General features: G+C 40.6%; 2 protein-coding genes across 4 annotated transcripts in view; both read right to left on the bottom strand.

Annotated features, from left to right (window-relative positions):
• The window catches only part of FRS2 (fibroblast growth factor receptor substrate 2), a 110,782-nt gene extending 108,388 nt beyond the window's left edge, over positions 1 to 2,394 (bottom strand). For all 3 annotated transcript variants that reach the window (XM_060657007.3, XM_060657005.3, XM_060657008.3), the window contains exon 1: positions 2,229 to 2,394. The gene's annotated coding sequence lies outside the window, so the exon portion shown is untranslated. The remainder of the gene's footprint in view (positions 1 to 2,228) is intronic.
• A 6,028-nt stretch (positions 2,395 to 8,422) lies between these two features.
• The window catches only part of YEATS4 (YEATS domain containing 4), an 80,270-nt gene continuing 69,524 nt past the window's right edge, over positions 8,423 to 19,168 (bottom strand). Inside the window, exons 9-10 of the transcript XR_009617156.3 lie at positions 18,624 to 18,754; positions 8,423 to 8,596 (exon numbers count right to left, since the gene is read on the bottom strand). The gene's annotated coding sequence lies outside the window, so the exon portion shown is untranslated. The remainder of the gene's footprint in view (positions 8,597 to 18,623; positions 18,755 to 19,168) is intronic.

Below are 19,168 nucleotides of genomic sequence, written 5' to 3'. Positions count from 1 at the left end.
ATTTACATATTTTTATGCAGATATCTTACATCCCCTTCTAGATTTCAAATTCATAAAGACCAAAAACTTAATCTTTGTATCCTACAATGCCTAACAGTGCTTTTCATGAAACACACAACACCCACCTCCCATTAGAAAAAATTTAATATGCCTAACAATTCAATTCACCTCTTCATGATTTCTGACACATCCTAGGAAATTACTGCCAACACATGAATTTTAATGCTTTTGGCCATATCTTTATTTGTTCCTACATGGTTGCCTGACATAGCTTGATGCCTAACAGCAAAAGTTCAGTATCCAATGAATTGACTTGAATAATACAATAAAATTTACAATGTAAATGTTTAATATCTATTGAATGAACTTGAACATAATAAAATTTACAGTGCCTAAGGGCACCTGAAATTCCCCAATTACCTTCTTCTGCTCTTACAATTCTTTACATACTTCCCTTCTAAACACATTAGCTATCATACTCTCAGTATGGATTCAGAATCATGTCTAACTTGACTCCTTTTGCAGATTTTCTTTATTCCAATATTCCAACCAGAAGCTCTAAACAATTAAGTACTTCAAATGACTAAGAATCTAGAGTTCCTATCTAAAACACGGGCAACTAATCTTCCCTCCACAATTTTTTCCAGGGACTTTAAAAACCATCCACCCTTTGACCAATCAATAAAGGAATAAAAGAAACCGTTTTTAAAAAATCATCCACCCTATGCCTGTTGAAAATCAACAACACTAAAATAAATGTGCTTGTCCACAGGAGACCTCACTGAAACTTATCACTTCAGTCTACTTTCCCTAATTCATGATATTACCTTCCCTTCCAGTAGTGGGAGGAGAATGAGGTAAGTCCCCAAAAAACTACAGTGTATGTCCTAATATAAGCACAAGATGAAAAATGCAGCAAAGTGTCACTGGTTTCACAAAGATGGTTTTGTGTATACTTGCATTGCAAAATCAGCGGTCATCTGCAGACAGCCATAACCTGCAGTAACCACATTTTCTTGTGATAATTTAAAAATCACTATTAAGTGTGGAAAACCCTTATCTCCTATAAACCTTCCAGCAGTTTATTATATAAAATCTGTTCACTAAAAAAACCAAAACCAAAAACAGAAACAAAACTACCTACATCACTTTCTCCTCCTCTAGGAAACTCTCAATTTGTCGGAGGTAAACACTTCAAAATATAGGTTAAAAACACACACCCAGGAAACCCCTCTGCCCACCTGTGTGCACCCTCTGCAATGCAGCACAATTGCAACAGTATACGAAACCCCGATGGAGTTACTGAGAAAAAAAATTTTTTCTTTAAAGGTTAAGGAAAATGACAGTTCCAAATATGAAGGCATACAAACTTCGGGAAAGAGGGGATACAAGAATTCGCCAACCCTCTGCAATTAATTCATGCAATAACCGCAGACTGAACTCATCGTACAACTGTGACTTCAGATGGCCACAAGAATTAGGAGTGCATATTAGAGAACAGCATCCTTAAGCCTGCAAGAAAAAAGACAACTCATCTCAACTACTGACTTTGCTCGAGCAAGTTGTTTTTCTAAGTGACTTCAACAACAGCTTGAGCAAGCTTTCCAGTGAGTAAAGATCGTGGGAGACACGCTGGTGCCACACTGACCTACGTATCCAGAACCGGTCCCGAGAGCAGTCCAATTCGATCCCGGGAAACCCCTAGGCGGGTCTGGACGAAAAGCTTTGCAAAGGATCCCCCGCATCTACACAGGCATCGCCCAGCTCTGGGACCGAGGAGACGACACCCCTGGGACCCAGGCTAATTACTGACCCGAGGACAGAGCCAAAGGATGCAAAAGTCGGGAAATGGAACCATGACAGAGTCTGGTGTCCAGGTTCCCAGCCCCATGTCGACACAGAAAACCAAATCTGAAATGCAGCGCGAAGATTTGGGGGAGCAGAAATGAGGAGGTCGGATGGACGGAGGCCCAGCCCATCCCCACTCTGAAGTCCCAACGGCTACAACAGCTCCAGGAACCCACTCCTCGGCTCCGCCCCGCCTACCCCAAGGCCCGGCCGCCCGCTTCTTCCCGCCCGGCGGACTGTGCGAGAACGTCGGCGGTCGTCAAGCCCCTTCCCCGAACCCCGACAGCCGAGCCCGCAACGTAGAGCGGGCAGCGGGGGCCCGAGAGCACAAGCCCTGACGCGGCCGGCGGCAGTCCGGGTGTGCTCCCCCGGCCACTCACCGTCGGCCTGGACGTTGGGAGGGAGCAGGCGCGGGTCGGCGGCCGCGGACCTCCGGGCTCCGACCAGGGCAGGAGCCCTTACGCGGAGCCGATCGAGCCACAGCAGCTGTGCCTACCAGGCCTCTCTCCGGCCCGAACCTTGGAAAAGCACTTCCGGGGGAGCGGGGGAGGGAAGGGTTTTGGCACCGGAACTGCTAGCGGGCCGGAGCTGCCAGGGCCTCCCGGGCGGGGTGGGGCGGGGCGGGGCGTGGCCTCTCCCGCCTAGCGCCGTAAAACCGCCCCCAGACTCGTCACTAACCCTTTCTGCGCCGAGGCCCTTTGGATCTTCAGGCTATGGTTGCGTCCCTTACTGCTCTTCCAGTTATTCCACTCCAGCCACCTAATTTTCCAGACCATGAAACCGAGGATCGGGGAATTTGGGTGCAGGGGTTTAGCGTACACAACCGGCCTTCCGACTCCAGTATTTTCTCCACTCCAGTCCGCCTCCTTTAAAAATAATGGTAGTTAACATTTTTTTGAATGCTAACTCCACACAGGCACTGTATGTACTACGCGCTTCGGATGCTTAACTCAGTTAATCATCCCCAAGCCCCTTGAGGTTGCTGTTATTATCTACATGTTGCAGGGGAGGAAGCCGGTCAAACCCAATACCATAAACAGTGGCTCTTGATTTTAATTTGTGTTGCGTGTATAAATCTCGTCTATCCCTAACAAGATTTTTAAGTTCTTTAAGGACAGGAGGCAAATTATATTCCTATATTTCAGCATTACTTGGTATTTGAACAGAAGCCAAGAGCTGGGAGACTCAAATCTTGGCTGGATCCTGTTATTTACTCTTACTCTTTTACCTTGGGCAAGTTGCTTGACCTCTCTAAACCTCAGGTTCTTCATTTGCCGTGTGTGTGCACGTATATGTGTAATCACCTCCGGATTGTTGTAGGAATTCAAAATGAAAATGCATGATAAACACTTCAGTGTACCTAGTAACAAGTAAGACTGGGTAAACGTTAACAATTTTCATACTTCATCATCAATAGGAACAATTTCTCCCCGGATCAGGATCACTCTAGCAGGGGGTAATTTGGAAACTGTGGGTTAGCAGTAAGCGATAGAAAAGGTTAGTTAAGGAAATAAAGAGTAGAGGATTTTGCAATCGTAAAAATGAAGGTAGGTAAGCCAAAGAATGTCCTGGGGCCAGCCTGGATTCTTGTGACACTGTGAGCTGGGACAGTATGAGGACCTACAGAGCCAGATGCCAAGCAAGGAAAGAAGGGAAAGAAAAAGAAAAAAAAAAAAAAATCCTGAGTCACAAAATCAGGAAGGCACTGAACATTTGAGGCAGATTCTGTATCTGAGGCCAGACATGGGAGGGAGGGTGCGGGAAACTCTTAGCATGCATACTATCTGCAAAACAAATTTACAAGCATCTCTTAAAACTGTGGGGGAGGAAGATTTCTTAAATTTTCTACTAAGAAAGGCAGGGAAATGGACATGGTTCAAAACCCATTATTATGAATTTAAGTTGTAAACAATGCCTTTGCCACTGGCTTTATTTACACGGCCGTCTTGTTTATTTTATTTTTGTGATTGCAGAAGTGTTTGTAAATACTTCCCTAATACCCAAAATTAAGCAACTTTCGTGCCTCGAAGTGTGAAGAAGTGAAAAACAGAGCCCAGGTTGGCAGGAGTCACTAACTTCTCTTTCCACCAAGGAGCTTGTAGGGACAGTGAGAGGAAACCTGAATCGCAGACTTTATCTGTCAGGCTCTCACAGGACGCTAGAGGTCTGTCGCCCAACCTAGTTTATCTAACTAGTAAGTGGTGCAGTCAGGATTTGAATGTGGGTCTGTCTCCTCAGATACTTTTCACTACTTTGCCAGTGGTTCTCAAACTGATAAGTGCATCAGAATTACCCAGAGATCTTGATAAAGCACAGATTGCTGGGCCCCACCCCTAGAATTTCACTTAACCACACACAGCTAGTGCTTCTCCAGAGATGTAGCCCCTGGACTAGCTACATCAACATCAACATTGTCTGTAAACTTGTTACAAATGCAAATTATTAGGCCCCACTCCAGACCTTGTGAATCAGAAACTCTGGGGTGGGTTCCAGCAATTTGTGTTATAACAGGCCTTGCAGGTTACTCCGACACATTCTCAAGTTATAGAAACACTGCACTCCACTCTCGTCTTCCACATACTCTCTCTCTCTCTTTTTTTTTTTTTCTAATTATCCACAACAGGAATAACTCTAGTGAAGCAAAAGTTCTCCCATTGGATTAAATGATGTGTTGAAACACTTTTATTTATGTTTGCTCTCAAAGGGAGATGAGGCTAGAAAAAAATTAGTATTCATGGAGGATTCTTTTTTGATTACTTTAAATCTGTGCTGAAATTTAACCAGATAATACTGGGTTAGGGGAGGAACTAATCTTATTTGGGAACTACTCTGTGGCAGGGCTTTACACGCATTTTCTAAATCAGTCTTCACTCTACTAATACGAGGTTTTATGGTCTTCAATTTTACAGAAGAGAAAAACTGAGACCTAGGTGAAATGATTGACTTAAGGCCACATTGTTATTAAGGGGCAGAAATCTGGATTGTTCCAACAAAGATTTCTCTAATTGCAAAACTCCTGCTCTCTCCACTCCGTGGCAGGAGCTTGGAGAACCAAATTCCAGTGTGGGCTCCGCCACCCAAACTATGCAACATTGAGTAAGCGATTTAATCTCTATTTCAATTTCTCCATCTATAAATAATGTTATCATAAATCTTCCCCTCCCACACTGGAATGTTAGAACAAATGAGGAAATAAAAGTATAAGCACTTTGAGCTTTTTGAAGAAAAAGAGTAAAAAGGCAAGTTGTTATAGTATTGTATATTTAGCCAAGTGTTGCTATGTGAGCCTGAGCATTGAAACTTTCCTGGTTATCTGCTGATTCACACATAAGAGGTTCAAAGGCTATATTTGATGCCAAAGAAAAAGTTGTTTGACTTCATTTGTCAATGTCTCCTAGAAGGTAAAGAAGATGACAGGATTTTGTGTGTCCCTTTCAAACATTACAGGGAATCTCTCACCAGGTGTAGGTTCCAAGTTGTTGCCAAATTGCTGGCCCACCCTCATTTTAGAGATCTTTCTTCCAAACCCCTTTCTTCTCCCCATCATAGGAATCCCTCCACCCTCCTGCCTCCACCCACTAGGCAAAGATTTAAAATTCCTTTGTATTATGTAGAAGGATTTAGCTCTCAGTCCTCCTCTCGGGCCAGACTCCAGGCCTATCTTTGTTGACAGAATCACCAGGTTGCACAAACCGGGGGGTACCATTCATAAAGAATACAACCTGAATGGTGCTCAAGGGGGTGCCAGCTGCCCAAGCCACAGTAGGAATGGTCCCCCTGGAACCGTGCAAGGCTTGGCTCTGGTTTTGTATAGCTCCCACCCCCAAAATGCATTAAGGTGTTTTGTGAAACAATAGAGCCATCTACTTGGGTGTCCACTGGTTGCCAAGCCTTCAAATAATGGGATTCTTTGTTTTTTGTTTATTTTAATGTAGACCTGATCAAGTACTTAACTCACCGGGCTTAAGTCCTGGGTTCCACACTCTGCTACGCATTTGTCACCCTCTTCTGTGAGGTTTGTAAAGACTGTCATATTTTGTCTTCCTCGCCTTTTATTCATGCCTTAGCACAAGTGCTTGGAAAGCATTTGCTGATTTGAATAAAAGCACAGTGTACTTGTATATATGTGCTAGTATAATTGGCAGATATTTGACAGAGGGCCCTTAAAGGTGCTGTTCGACCCACAGACTTTTGTACTAAGAAATAAATTGGGTCAAATTTTTTAAAATAAGAAATACCATGTAAAATAAAAATCCCAATTGCTGGTGTCTCTTGAAAATGTAGATACTCTGGCAGACCGAAGGTGCATCCCACAAAGTGTCAGTGTCTTTAGCTCAGACACAGCTCCTTATTCAGGTGGTACATGAGTTGGCCTCACACACGTGAAATCGTCATGGAAGGCACTGAGCTTGAGCCACTGGTGTGTGGGGTCATATGGATGTTTTGGAAAAACAAGTATAGAGTTTTGCCTTGTAGATTTTACATGCGCTCATAGCTATTTATTGCAATGTATTTGGGGGCAATTTTAAATTGTTTTCCTGGGATAGAAAATTGTGGGGTACCATGTTGTACCATTTCTAAACAAGCCAGGCAAATGGAGACATCAAATTGTAGATATCATTACCACCAACACTTTAATGGCATTGTAGCTAATGTTACTTGTCAACAGCTTTGGAAATTGAAAAGAAAAATAATATCAAATACTTAAATAAGCTTCACGATAACTAACTTAATGGAGTGTGATCATCTTCCCCCCCGCCAACCCCCGCCCAGCTGGAGAGACACAAGAATAGCTAGTTCTAGCAAGTAATGGCGCCAGGATTAGAACCCAGGCGGTCTAACTTCACAGACATGGTCTTAACCACTAAATTAATATTTATTGAGCCTTTCCCGTGTGCTACAGCCATGACTGCCTCCCAACTGAAAGAGACTACCAGATTTATGGAAGAGTGCCTGGTATCTTCCTGGTTTTTAATAGGCACTATAATAAATGTACACAGAACCTTCTCATCTCTCTCTGCCTTCCATCCCAAGTCATGTTGATATGTTTATTATCTTCAGTTTGAAGTGTATAAACTGTCAGAAATCTAAAACTTCTTTTAATTCCAATATAATTCTTGCACAAACCCTTTGTTTTTATTGCAAGTTATCATGAACAAAAGATATCTTTTAAAAACAATGGAAGCAATTTGAAGCAATATGATATGGACACTGGAAACCCGTATCTGTAGTTAAATTGTGCTCGTATGGAGAAATGGGAGACAGCAAGGTTGAATTTGAGCAAAAATGTCGCATTGACACAAATGCAGTCAAAGTCCAAAAATGAAAAAGAAAATATTCAAAAATCGAGGGCCTAAAAGGGAATGGTCATCAAATTTTAGCGTATTTTACATTGAATTTTTGTTGTTGTTACATTGAATTTTTAATTAAACATCAAAAAAAAAAATATTCGAACCGACACCTCCCTTTAAAAGGTTTCAAGAATTAAGCTTCTGTTGTTGTCCAGATCAGGCCATTCAGTGAGTCTCTGGAATTTAAGAGGTTGCATTCTACCTTCACTCTTTCTTATGCAGATGTGGCCCGGTTGACTCTACCTCAATTTCTCTTTCTGCAAAATATGCACAGTAAGTGCATCTTGTACCATAGAGATGTGGTGAGACATAGCTAATAAATGATTATAAAGCACAGTTCTTTGAAGTATAAAGCACTGCATAATTACTAAATACTATAATAATGATCCTCATAATAATAGTAATTTTCAACCAACACATCAACCAGACCCAGATGCTTTTAGTCACCTCCCAATTAGGCAAAAGTGTATGTGCCACCTATGAAATAAAGTAAAAATTGTACACTACAGACTAGCTCCACCCCCTTCTTCTTTCCTATTCAGAATGTGAAGTCAGGCTGTCAGAGACCTGTCTCAGTGACAGTGCCTGCTAGCTGTATGACCCAGCTTGCACAAGACAGTGAAATCTCTCCAGTCTCTACTCCTTCAACTGTAAAATGACGGTGACAACAGTGCCCACCTCACAAGATCATTGTGAGAGTTCAAGCAGTGAATACACGGACAGCTGTGCACCAGTGCCCGGCAATTGAAAGAGTGCAATGAATGGCCGTGGTGGTAGGGGCTGAGAAGGACTAATAGTGGGTAGCTGTCCAACCACGTTGCCGAATGGAAGAAAGAAAAGTCAACAGGGGCGCCTGGGTGGCTTAGTGGGTTAAGTGTCTGACTTTGGCTCAGGTCATGATCTCGAGGTTGGTGAGCTCAAGCCCCACCTTGGGCTCCTCACTCTCTCTCTCCCTGCCTCTCTCTCTCTCTCTCTCTCTCTCTGCCCCTCATGGGATTCTCTCTCCCTCTCTCTCCCTCCCTTGTTCACTTGCACTCTCTCTCTCTCAAAAATAAATAAATAAATACATCCATACATACAATATAATACAATTCAATACACTCAGTTTGGAAGATGATTTGAGGTTCCCTCCAGATTTCCAGATTATGAGAACACATATGAAATATAAGCACTTAAAAAAATTTTTTTAATGTTTTATTTATTTTTGAGACAAAAAGAGAGAGTGTGTGTATGAGCAGGAGAGGGGCAGAGAGAGAGAAAGACTCAGAATCCAAAGCAGGCTTCAGGCTCTGAGCTGTCAGCACAGAGCCGCACGGGGGGCTTGAACCCACGAACTGTAAGATCGTGACCTGAGCCGAAGTCAGACTGAGTCAACCGACTGAGCCACCCAGGCGCCCCTGAAATATAAGCATTTCAATGTTAAAATTTGATAGCAAAATAAAAGTTGAGAGGAAGATGTGGTAGAATATATATATATATATCATATATATATATGATATATATATATATATCATACATATATAATGGGATATTACACAGCCATAAAAACGCATAAAAGAATGAGATTGTGCCAATTATAACAACATGGATGGAACTAGAAGGTATTAAGCTAAGTGAAATAAGTCAGACTGAGAAAGACAAATACCATACAAACAAAATAAATGTATCAACAAACCAAAAAAAGCAGAATCAGACCTGTAAATATAGAGAACCAATTGATGGTTGGCAGGTTGGCAAAGGGGAGGGGTATGGGGAGACGGGCAAAATGGGTGAAGGGGAAAGGGAGATACAGGCTCCCAGTTATGGAATGAAGAAGTCATGGGAATAAAAGGCAAAACAGAAGAAATGTAGTCAATGATATTATAATAGCACTGTATGGTGACACAAGGTAGCTGCATTTTTTGTGAGTATAGCAGTGTAACATATAGATTTATCAAATCACTATTTTGTATGCCTGAAACCAATATAACATTGTGAGTCAGCTACACTCAAATTTTAAAAATTTAAAAAGTAAGAGGTGAGGCGTTTTGTTTTTCCAATGTGTTTGTTTATTTTAATAATTGTACATGAAATAAATGACTACATTTTGTGTATAAATGATGAGAGGAAAAAAGAGTAAAATGGAAAAAGCACAATGCTCTGCGTTCCCCAGCCCACTCCTCTCCACAGGTGGAACCACTGTTAATGATTTGGTATTCTTTCCAGACCTTTCTCTGTGCCTTTACATTCATGCAAACAAAACAGAATTGCCTGATAGGCAGATGAAGCACATAACAAACCAGGACCAAAAAAAAAAAAAAAGGTGAAAAGACTTTGACATTTTTACAAATGCATCGATTATAAAAATCAGAATTTGTTGGGACTTCCTTACGCTTAATTAATTTTTAGCATGGTTTTAAATTTTTTTTTTTTCAACGGTTTTTATTTATTTTTGGGACAGAGAGAGACAGAGCATGAACGGGGGAGGGGCAGAGAGAGAGGGAGACACAGAATCGGAATCAGGCTCCAGGCTCTGAGCCATCAGCCCAGAGCCTGACGCGGGGCTCGAACTCACGGACCGCGAGATCGTGACCTGGCTGAAGTCGGACGCTTAACCGACTGCGCCACCCAGGCGCCCCAAGCATGGTTTTAATCTTAAAGTAAATAATAGGGATGTTATTTCATATGTACCAGAAGCTTCTTTAGTGCTTAGGACCTTTCTTAAGATCTTAATCCAAGCTTGCTTTATAAGTATATACACACCTCTATTTTATAGAACATAAATATAATCGCATTGTTTTGCAACTTGTTTTAGTTGTGTGTGTGATTTTAAACACTGTGACATTTACTTACTGGCAACCCAAATAAGAAGGAACTTTTTCCACATCTGTCATTTTACTCCCCCAAGAACTATCCCTGTATAAGGGCTTTATGGAACAATTCGAGTTTCAAAAGCTTTCTTTCTTGGTAAAGCAAATTTTATTTTCCATCACATTTTCAAGCCAATGTAATACAATCCTTTTTTAATCTCCTCAGAGTGTATGATGGAGAGAAATCCTGCCGACCAGCAGCTTTCTAAATGGTGACTGTGGAGAGATGCCAAGGAAATCAAAGGGTGCCAAGGGCAGAATCCTCAAGTTGCTCTCTAAACCAACAGAAATTCGTTTAGAAGCTGGATTTTACTGAGGTAGGAAGCATTTCACCTACAAAGATAGAGCACATGTGGAGACTGTATTTGGGACCCGAGAATAAAGAAGAAAAATAAAGCTACATTGTACTTCAGGAGACCTTAAGAGGAGAACATTCCCTGAAGAGAAGACTAATGACCTTTTGTGAAGGAAGAAAGAATGCTGAAGCAACAGTTTATAACTACATGTATTTTAAATGTTTCCCTTATAGTAAATTAACTGCTGAAATTTTATTATTCCTTCAATAAGCTCAATGCACTTAGAAGTTACAAACTTCTCTGTAAAGAGAGAGATCAAATAGAGATAGAGATAGAGATAGAGATAGAGATAGAGATAGAGATAGAGATAGAGATAGATAGAGATAGAGATAGAGATAGAGATAGAGATAGAGATAGAGATAGAGATATATAGGTATACTTGATATAACCCTGGATCTAAACAAACATTTATTACACACTTACTGTGAACAAGAAAGACATAGGGGGTCTGGTGATACTAAGAACTCTAGTCACAGAACCTGTCCTCTAAGAATCAAAATGCCAGTTGGAGACATGTTATAGACTCATACAGGAGGAACGACAACGGTGCAAAACATCCTGTGGTAAATGCTAAATGAATAATAGAACCACGAATCTTTGAAGACCTCTTCCTTCATTTGTGGTCTTAGGACCAAGTAAGAGGTGGAGCTTAAATAGTATCTTAAAGGATTTGTAGAAATTATAGGAAAAAGAGGGAAATGAAAAGGATCCCGAGCTTTCAAGAAGGAGAAGTAGAAAAGCACAGAGCACATTCAGAAGACTGTGAACAGCTCCTTCTACAGTTAAAAACAAAAACTTTGGGTAAGCAGGTTGGGCCTGTAGTCTGAAGGGTGCTGACTACTAAATTAAGATATGTTGGGGCGCCTGGGTGGCTCAGTCGGTTAAGCATCCGACTTCTACTCAGGTCACGATCTCACTGGTTTGTGAGTTCGAACCCCGTGTCAGGCTCTGTGCGGGCAGCTTGGAGCCTGGAGCCTGCTTCCGATTCTGTGTCTCCCTCTCTCTCTGCCCCTCCCCCGTTCATGCTCTGTCTCTCTCTGTCCCAAAAATAAATAAACGTTAAAAAAAGTTAAAAGTAAAACTACCCTACGACCCAGCAATTGCACGACTAGATATTTACCCAAAGTATACAAAAATACCGATTTGAAGGGGTACATCTACCTCAATGTTTACAGCAGCATTATCAACAGCAGCCAAACTATGGAAAGAGCCCAAATGTCCACTGACTGAGGAGTGAATAAATAAAATGTCACACACGCGCACGCGCCCGCGCGCGAATATTACTCAGCCATCAAAAAGAATGAAATCTTGCCATTTGCAACAAAGTGGATAGAGCTAGAATGTGTTATGCTAAGTGAAATAAGTCAATCAAAGAAAGAAAAATACCATATGATTTCACTCATAAGTGAAATTTAAGAAACAAAACAGATGAATATTTGAGAAGAGAAAAAAAAGAGAGAGAGAGAGAAAAGAGAGGGAAACCCATCACAACAGACTCTTAATGATAGAGAATAAACTGCAGGTTGATGGAGGGAAGTAGGTAGGGATGGGCCACATGGGTGATGGGAATTAAGGAGGGCACTTGATGTGGTGAACACTCGGTGTTATCTGTAAGTGATGAATCACTGAATTGTGCTCCTGAAACCAATACTGCTCTGTATGTTAACTAAAACTTAAATTAAAAAAAAATTTTTTTAAGTGAGAGATATTTGCAAAGCAGAGAAAAGCATAAAAAATAAAATAAAAGTCACCTGGAAACCTACCATCCAGAAATATGTTACACTTTTATGTTACATTATAGCTTTTTTTTCTGGTCACATATTTGTGTGTATACGTATGCACGTTTGTGTGTAAATTGGGGTTATTCTTTATTAACTCAACATGATTTCGTAAGTATTTTCTTATTAAAAATCATAGCTGCACTGTATGTCGTCATATAAGTGGAATATATTCTACCTACCCAATTTTCCATGTTTCATCTGGGCACAAAAATCTAAAACTCATCCAAGGCTGATTGGAGTAAGGATAAACTGAGAGCGGGAAGAACAGCTACCTCTGCCCAGTAGAGGGCAACTTATATAAATTAAGGCATAGTCACACTCTAAAAGAGTTTCTTATATTACGGTATAACTATTACTTCAAAGAATGATGCCACTCCTTGTATCCTATCCTAGAGTGGTCTCTTGGATATATTTTCTCGTCTCCCCAAGCCCCTTAATTTGAAGTGTCCCAGAACTCAGTTCTCTCTTCTCCCCCATCTACATTTATTTCCTCCCTTGGCGATCTCATCCTGACCCGAAGGATTTAAATGTTGTCTATGTGCTAACCACCTGTGGAAAGGAAGGGTATTCTATGTTCAGGGGTGGATACAAGTTTTCTGAAAAAGAATTCGAAATTGTAAATAAAATATGCCTGCTCCACTCCAGTGTTATCCAATAGGAGACATTACAAATATAAAATGTGGTGCCCTGCTCTGGGAGGGGTCCCAGAGATGAGGGACCGTGAAGCTGGGCGTATGCTGTAGCCTGAGCAAGGGCCTGGAGTCAGGAGCAGAATGATATGAGGAAGGAATCGGTAAGGGGAGAATACTATCTCAAAGTCAGGGGATGGGGTAGGTGGGAAAAAAATCACCCATCAATTTGGGCAATTTGTTCTTTGACCTCCATTCAGATGTCTACAGAACAATAATCTGAAATATTCATTTGATTTGGCTTCCTAAAAAATGGTACGTTACTCATTGTAAAAGGGGGAAGGGAAAGAGAGAGTTTCTGTGGGCTAATTAACAAAATAAAGTCTCCTGAGATAGCAAGCAAACGTCTGTGATTCTTTATTTCCAATATCATCTCTACATCAAATTTTCTCTCGCTGTTTCTCCTGCAAGCTCTGCTTTTCGGCACAGAACACGCTCTGCTAAAATTTGCAAAGAATTCTTTCTTTCCACATTGAAAAGGCCTGGCTACTTTGATATGACTGTAGTTTGCCCCCCGTTATACACGAGTACAAACATGTAAAAATATTTCTGCCTCTCTCCAATCTATAGAAAACCATTTTGGGGTCTTGAAAACAGTCTCTTTACAGATGGGAGAGAATGTGAGAGAAATGCCCTCAGTGTGCTGGCTAAAAACTGCAGTGTCTGCCCAGCACTGTGCTGCCTCTCATAACAGGGGATGCTCTGCTGAATGAGCCCTTGTATGTCCAAATTCAAAAAGGTCTTGTTTGCTCCAGTTGAACAAAGCTCTCACAGACAGTGGGATCTGCAGGGTAGCCACCAAGTGTGTTAAACCAATGTTCCCTCCACCACACTGCCGAATAGTTTATCGTAATGGCAGTTCTCACCTTCATGTATAGAGCCCGGTGTTCGCGTTGCCGTCCTGCACAGAGCTCCCACTGACTTCAAAGGAAATGACATAGAACAGAACCCCATGGTGTAAGGAGAAACAGGCAGCATCTGATCAGAATCAGGCCATATTTTTTTTTTTATTCTCTCTGTATAAATGGCTAAATTTATATACAGAATATTTAAAGGCCACCTTTCACTTCAGCAGTTTATGAATTGTCAGACGTACATACACTTATTAGGGAGCTCAACACTGAACTGCTTATGTGGGAGGGATAGGGAGGGGGTGTTATAGAGAAATCCATCCCAATCCCACATTCTTCTTGGTCTACAAGACAGTCCCACCCCCTCAGAGACCAAAGTGATTGGGTCTAGCTTAGTGGCTTGTTTAACTTAAAGCTGGCCTTAAGGCAAACCTTAATGAAAAAGAAGGTTTGAAAGGCAGAAGAGAAAAAGAAGAGAGGGAGACGGAGGAAGAAGGAGAAAAAGAGGTGAAACAAAAAAGGATGTTTATTGAATCCCTGGATAGGGGAGTCTTTTTCTAAACTTAAAACTAAGGGGAGGACAGGGCACCTGGGTGGCTCAGTCGGTTAAGCATCTGACTTCGGCTCAGGTCATGATCTCATGAGTTCAAGCCCTGCATTGGGCTCTGTTCAGACAGTTCAGAGCCTGGAGCTTGCTTCGGATTCTGTGTCTCCCTCTCTCTCTGCCCCTCCCCCACTCGCACTCTGTCTGTCTCTCTCTTCCTCAAAAATAAACAAAAAAATTTTTTTTAAACTAAGGGGAGGAGGAGTCACTAAAGACTAATAAATTTAACTATAAAAATAGAAAATTTCCACATGTCAAATATCAAAATAAGATAGATTTAAATGGCAAATAAAAAACTAGGTAAAATATTGGTGACAACTTAAATAGGTAAAGGATTAATATTCTCCTGAATTTATAAAGAACTCAGGAAAGCTGCTTCAAAAAAAGAAAAGCACTCCCACAGCTAATATCACATTTAATGGGAAAAACCTGAAAGCTTTTCCTCTAAGATCAGGAACAAGAGAAAGACGTCCACTCTTACCACTTTTATTCAACACAGTACTGGAAGTCCTAGCCAGAGCAATCAGACAAGAAAAATAAATAAAAGGCTTCCAAATTGGTAGAGAAGAAGTAAAACTGTCACAATTTGCAGATGACATGATACTATATAGAAAACCCCAAACATTCCACCAAAAAACTAGTAGAACTAATAAATGAATTAAGTAAAGTTGCAGGATACAACTAATATACAGAAATCTGTTGTGTGTCTATACACTAATAATGAAGTAACAGAAAAAGAAATTAAGAAAACAATTCATTTACAATTGCATCAAAAAGAATAAAATATCTGGGACAAATTTAACCAAAACAACAACAACAACAACAACAACAACAACAACAACACTAAAATTCACACAGAATAAACAAAAGGTTCATACAATTCACAGAAACATAAATTAAAATGACTAATAAACATTTGAAAAATGTTCAGGGTTACTAATAATCAATAAAAGCAATGAAATAAAAAATATTTTCCCTTCAAATTGGTAAATATGAAAAATGAAACTATATATTGTAGTCTTCTCAGATTTAAACAATAATCAGAAAACGTGGCTCTTCAAAAATGCCTTTTCAAAACAGCAACAACAAATAAAATACCAAAGACTATACATATTAAGATGTGCAGAACCTAAATTAAAAAACTAAACTCCCTTCCTGGGCAGAAGAGCCTCATGAGAGACAGGGCCTGCCCAAGGAGGGTATCCTAGCCTAAAAAATGTCAGGAAATTAGCTACCCACCAGGAGATCAAGCAAATCAGTAGAATACTGAGGATAATAATAGGCAAGTTTCTCACTGTGAGAGAAGAGTAGTATAAATAGAGATGGGGGAAGGCTAGAATGAGCCCAGTGGTACTGGACTGGGAGTGGACCATGTCAATGCAAACACATGGTTTTCAATATAGGTAGATAGATACAGAAATAAATAGCGATGTAAATTTGTGTGTTTATATATGTATACAAGAGTATGTATGTAAATACATATTTCTGTGCATAGGTATATGCATACATGTATTTCCTAGCTCAGTACAATGAGAAGGGCGGGGAGAAGGGGCACTCTGGTAACTGATTAACTGATCTAGTGCCTAGATCCTGGTTTCTAAATTGTACCATCTCTTCTCCACATAGGCTTTGTTCTTTGGAGAGCACATCCATTTCCTAAGGCTTCATTGTGAAGCCTATATTTATATGTCAAGATGAGACCTTTCACCTAATCTCCAGATATTCAATATTTTCAACATATTCCAATTGCTAACGTGACTTCTCTACTTTGTTGTCTCATAAACATTTCAAACAACGTAGTCAAAATAGAATGTTTAATTTCCCTGTGTCCTCCCTAAGGGATTCCTCCCCGTTGTCCCAATCTCTGTAAATAATAACACTATTCACTCAGTCACTGAAGTTGGAGGCCTGGGAGTCATCCTAATCTCCTCCCTTTCCCTCACCCTTCATAGTCTACCCATCAGCAAGTTCAAATTTTCTACTTCCAAATTATACCTTGAATTAATTCCTTTGTCCTCATCTCTACTTATGACTATGCTAGTTTAAGCTACCATTCTCCCCTCCTAGATTTCTGCAATAGCTTTCTAACTAGTCCCTCTACATCCATGGGAACCTTCTTACATTCCACTATCAACATAGCCAGAATGAACTCTTCAAATATCATTGAAGCATGCCTTTCTTCTCCTCAAAACCCTTAAAAGACTTCTATGATTTTCCAGCCCATTAGAACAAATCCGAGTGCCTCGCTATGGCCAAAAAGACCCTGCATGATCTGGCTACCTTCATACCATTTACCTTATCCCATCAATTAAAACTCTGCAGTCAAAGTTCCTAGAACACACCAAGCTCTTTTCTGTTTTGGGAGTTTTGCATTCGCTCTTCCTTCTGCTTGCCATGTTCTTCTTACAGCTTTTCACATGATTGGTTCTTTCTCAATCTTTTTTTTTAATGTTTATTTATCTATTTTAAGAGAGAGCATGAGGGGGAGAGGGGCAGAGAAAGAGGGAGAGAAAATCCAAAGCAGGTTCCAAGCTGTCAGTGGAGAGCCCAACACAGGGCTTGATCCCATAATTGTGAGACCATGACCTGAGCTAAGATTAAGAGTCGGACGCCTAACCAACTGAGCTACCCAGGCATCTTGGCTCCTTACGATTCTTTAGTTCTTAGCTTAAATATGAGTTACTCAATGCAGAATTTCTTGGCCATCCTATCTAAGTAGGACCCTCTATTATCCCTATTTCTATTTCTATTCTTCCTAACACAGGCTGCAATTGTTTTATTTATTTAGTTAGTTAGTTAGTTAGTTAGTTAGTTAGTTTTATTGCCTATCATTAGAGTATAAGCTGTGTGAAGGGAGTGATCTTGTCATTCCTGTTTTCTCTTTTATTCCCATATCCCAGCATGGTGTCTGCTATATATCACGTAATTGAAAATATTCTATCAAACTGAAAAAGAACTGTAAAAACTTACTACATGTGAGATGAAAAAGAATTCAGAATTAGAACACAAAATTCCCTCAACTGGCTTATAGCCTAGAAGGGAAGTAAATAAGCATTTGCAATTCTACATGATTAGTACTATCATAGGGAAAGTTTCATATAGCAGAGGTCCCTAATCTGAGCTCAAGGCCGATCACAAAAGGCTTGCTGGGGTTGTGACATTGTAGTGAAACCTGCTGGATAGATGAGTTAGTCATCAAAGATGTAGTGAGGTTGGACAGAGGCAAAGAATAGCATGTGCCTGGAAATAAGCCAGACCTTGGCATATTCAGGAAGCTAAATGCCTTAGGGCTGGAGAGCAGAGATGAGAGTGAAGAGAACGAATGGCAAGAGACGAAGCTACAGAAATAAACCTCATTAAACAGTTTTTACTTCATCTTGAGGGAGTGGGATGGTTACTGGAAGGTTCTATGCAGGGAGTGATGTGACCGATTTTGTGTAAAACAAAGGCCATTTTGACCACAGAATACATAATGGAATTCAAGACCAGAAAGAGCTAGGGGGCTATGGCAGCAACCTAGGTGAAAGTTGCAGGATGATAGTGACCGAAACTAGGGCAGTAGTAATGGGAAAATAAAAAATAAGACCAAAAAAAAAGACAGACTTGGAGGCTATTTAAAAGATGGCAGTGGAAGAAATTGGCAATTCAATAAGTAATTTGATAAATGATGTGGGGACAAATGGTTAGATAGTTGGAGGAAGACTTAGAGCTCTACTTCAAAACTGCATCAAAATACACTCCAGATCGATGAAATATTTACATGATTTTTAAAAACGAAATTATGAAACTGTCAGATTTCTGGTCAAAATGACACTTTGATACACCCCATCTCTTCCAAACTCACCCACCAGTTCCATGATCAACCATTATGTACCTTCCCTTATATACATCTTAAACTACCTTGTCCCTTTTTTTAAGTTTATTTATTTATTTTTATAGAAAGAGAAACAGAGAGAGAAGCAGAGGGAGAGGAAGAGAGAGAATCCCAAGCAGGCTCTGGGCTGTCAGCATGGAGCCTGATGCGGGGCTCGATCCCACAAACTGTGAGATCATGACCTGAGCCAAAACCAAGAATCAAACGCTTAACCAACTGAGCCACCCTTGTCCTTTCTTTAACATGATAAATTCTAGTTAAATCTAACTTTCTGCCTGTTTGTCATCTGGATAAATCCAATTCTCCACTTAACTCACATCTCTGCTGCTGACTGAGGGTGGAGAAAAAAAAAACACACACACACACACACAACTATCACCAACTGTCACCAATATCAAGTAGGCCCTTGATGTTACTTACCAACAATCATTATTGTTCCCGAGTGCATTCAGTCTCCCATTCTTCTAGACACTCATACTTTCTTCTAATTTTCAAACTCTGACAACTTCTTTCTATCATCACTCTCAACTGATGATTTGCATCTCATTTAGCTGAAAAACAGAAGAAGCAATCAGAAAAGAATTACCATATGTTCCTCCCATAACATCTACTCACCTATCTGCACTTGTGTCCATATGCTCTGCCTTGTCAGGTGTTGATATGAACAGACTGTCTGTGGTCCAAATGAAAACCAGTCCTCTATTGTCCACTAGACCTCACCTCCTCCAGCCTATTTAGGGACCTCAGTACAGCAATTGTCTACTTTCTCTCTGGTATTAGTTTATTCCTCTCTACTGGATCTTTCTTACCATTATTAAACTATGGCTTTATTTACCCCATTTTAATTTTTTTTAATATTTATTTATTTTTTTGAAGGAAAGAGAGACAGAGTGTGAGTGGGGGAGGGGCAGAGAGAGAGGGAGAGACAGAATCTGAAGCAGGCTCCAGGCTCTGAGCTGTCAGCA

This window comes from Panthera onca, chromosome B4 (genome assembly GCF_046562875.1).
Source record: "Panthera onca isolate mPanOnc1 chromosome B4, mPanOnc1 haplotype 2, whole genome shotgun sequence".
Lineage (NCBI taxonomy): Eukaryota > Metazoa > Chordata > Mammalia > Carnivora > Felidae > Panthera > Panthera onca.
This window is presented reverse-complemented; position numbering and strand designations above follow the sequence as displayed.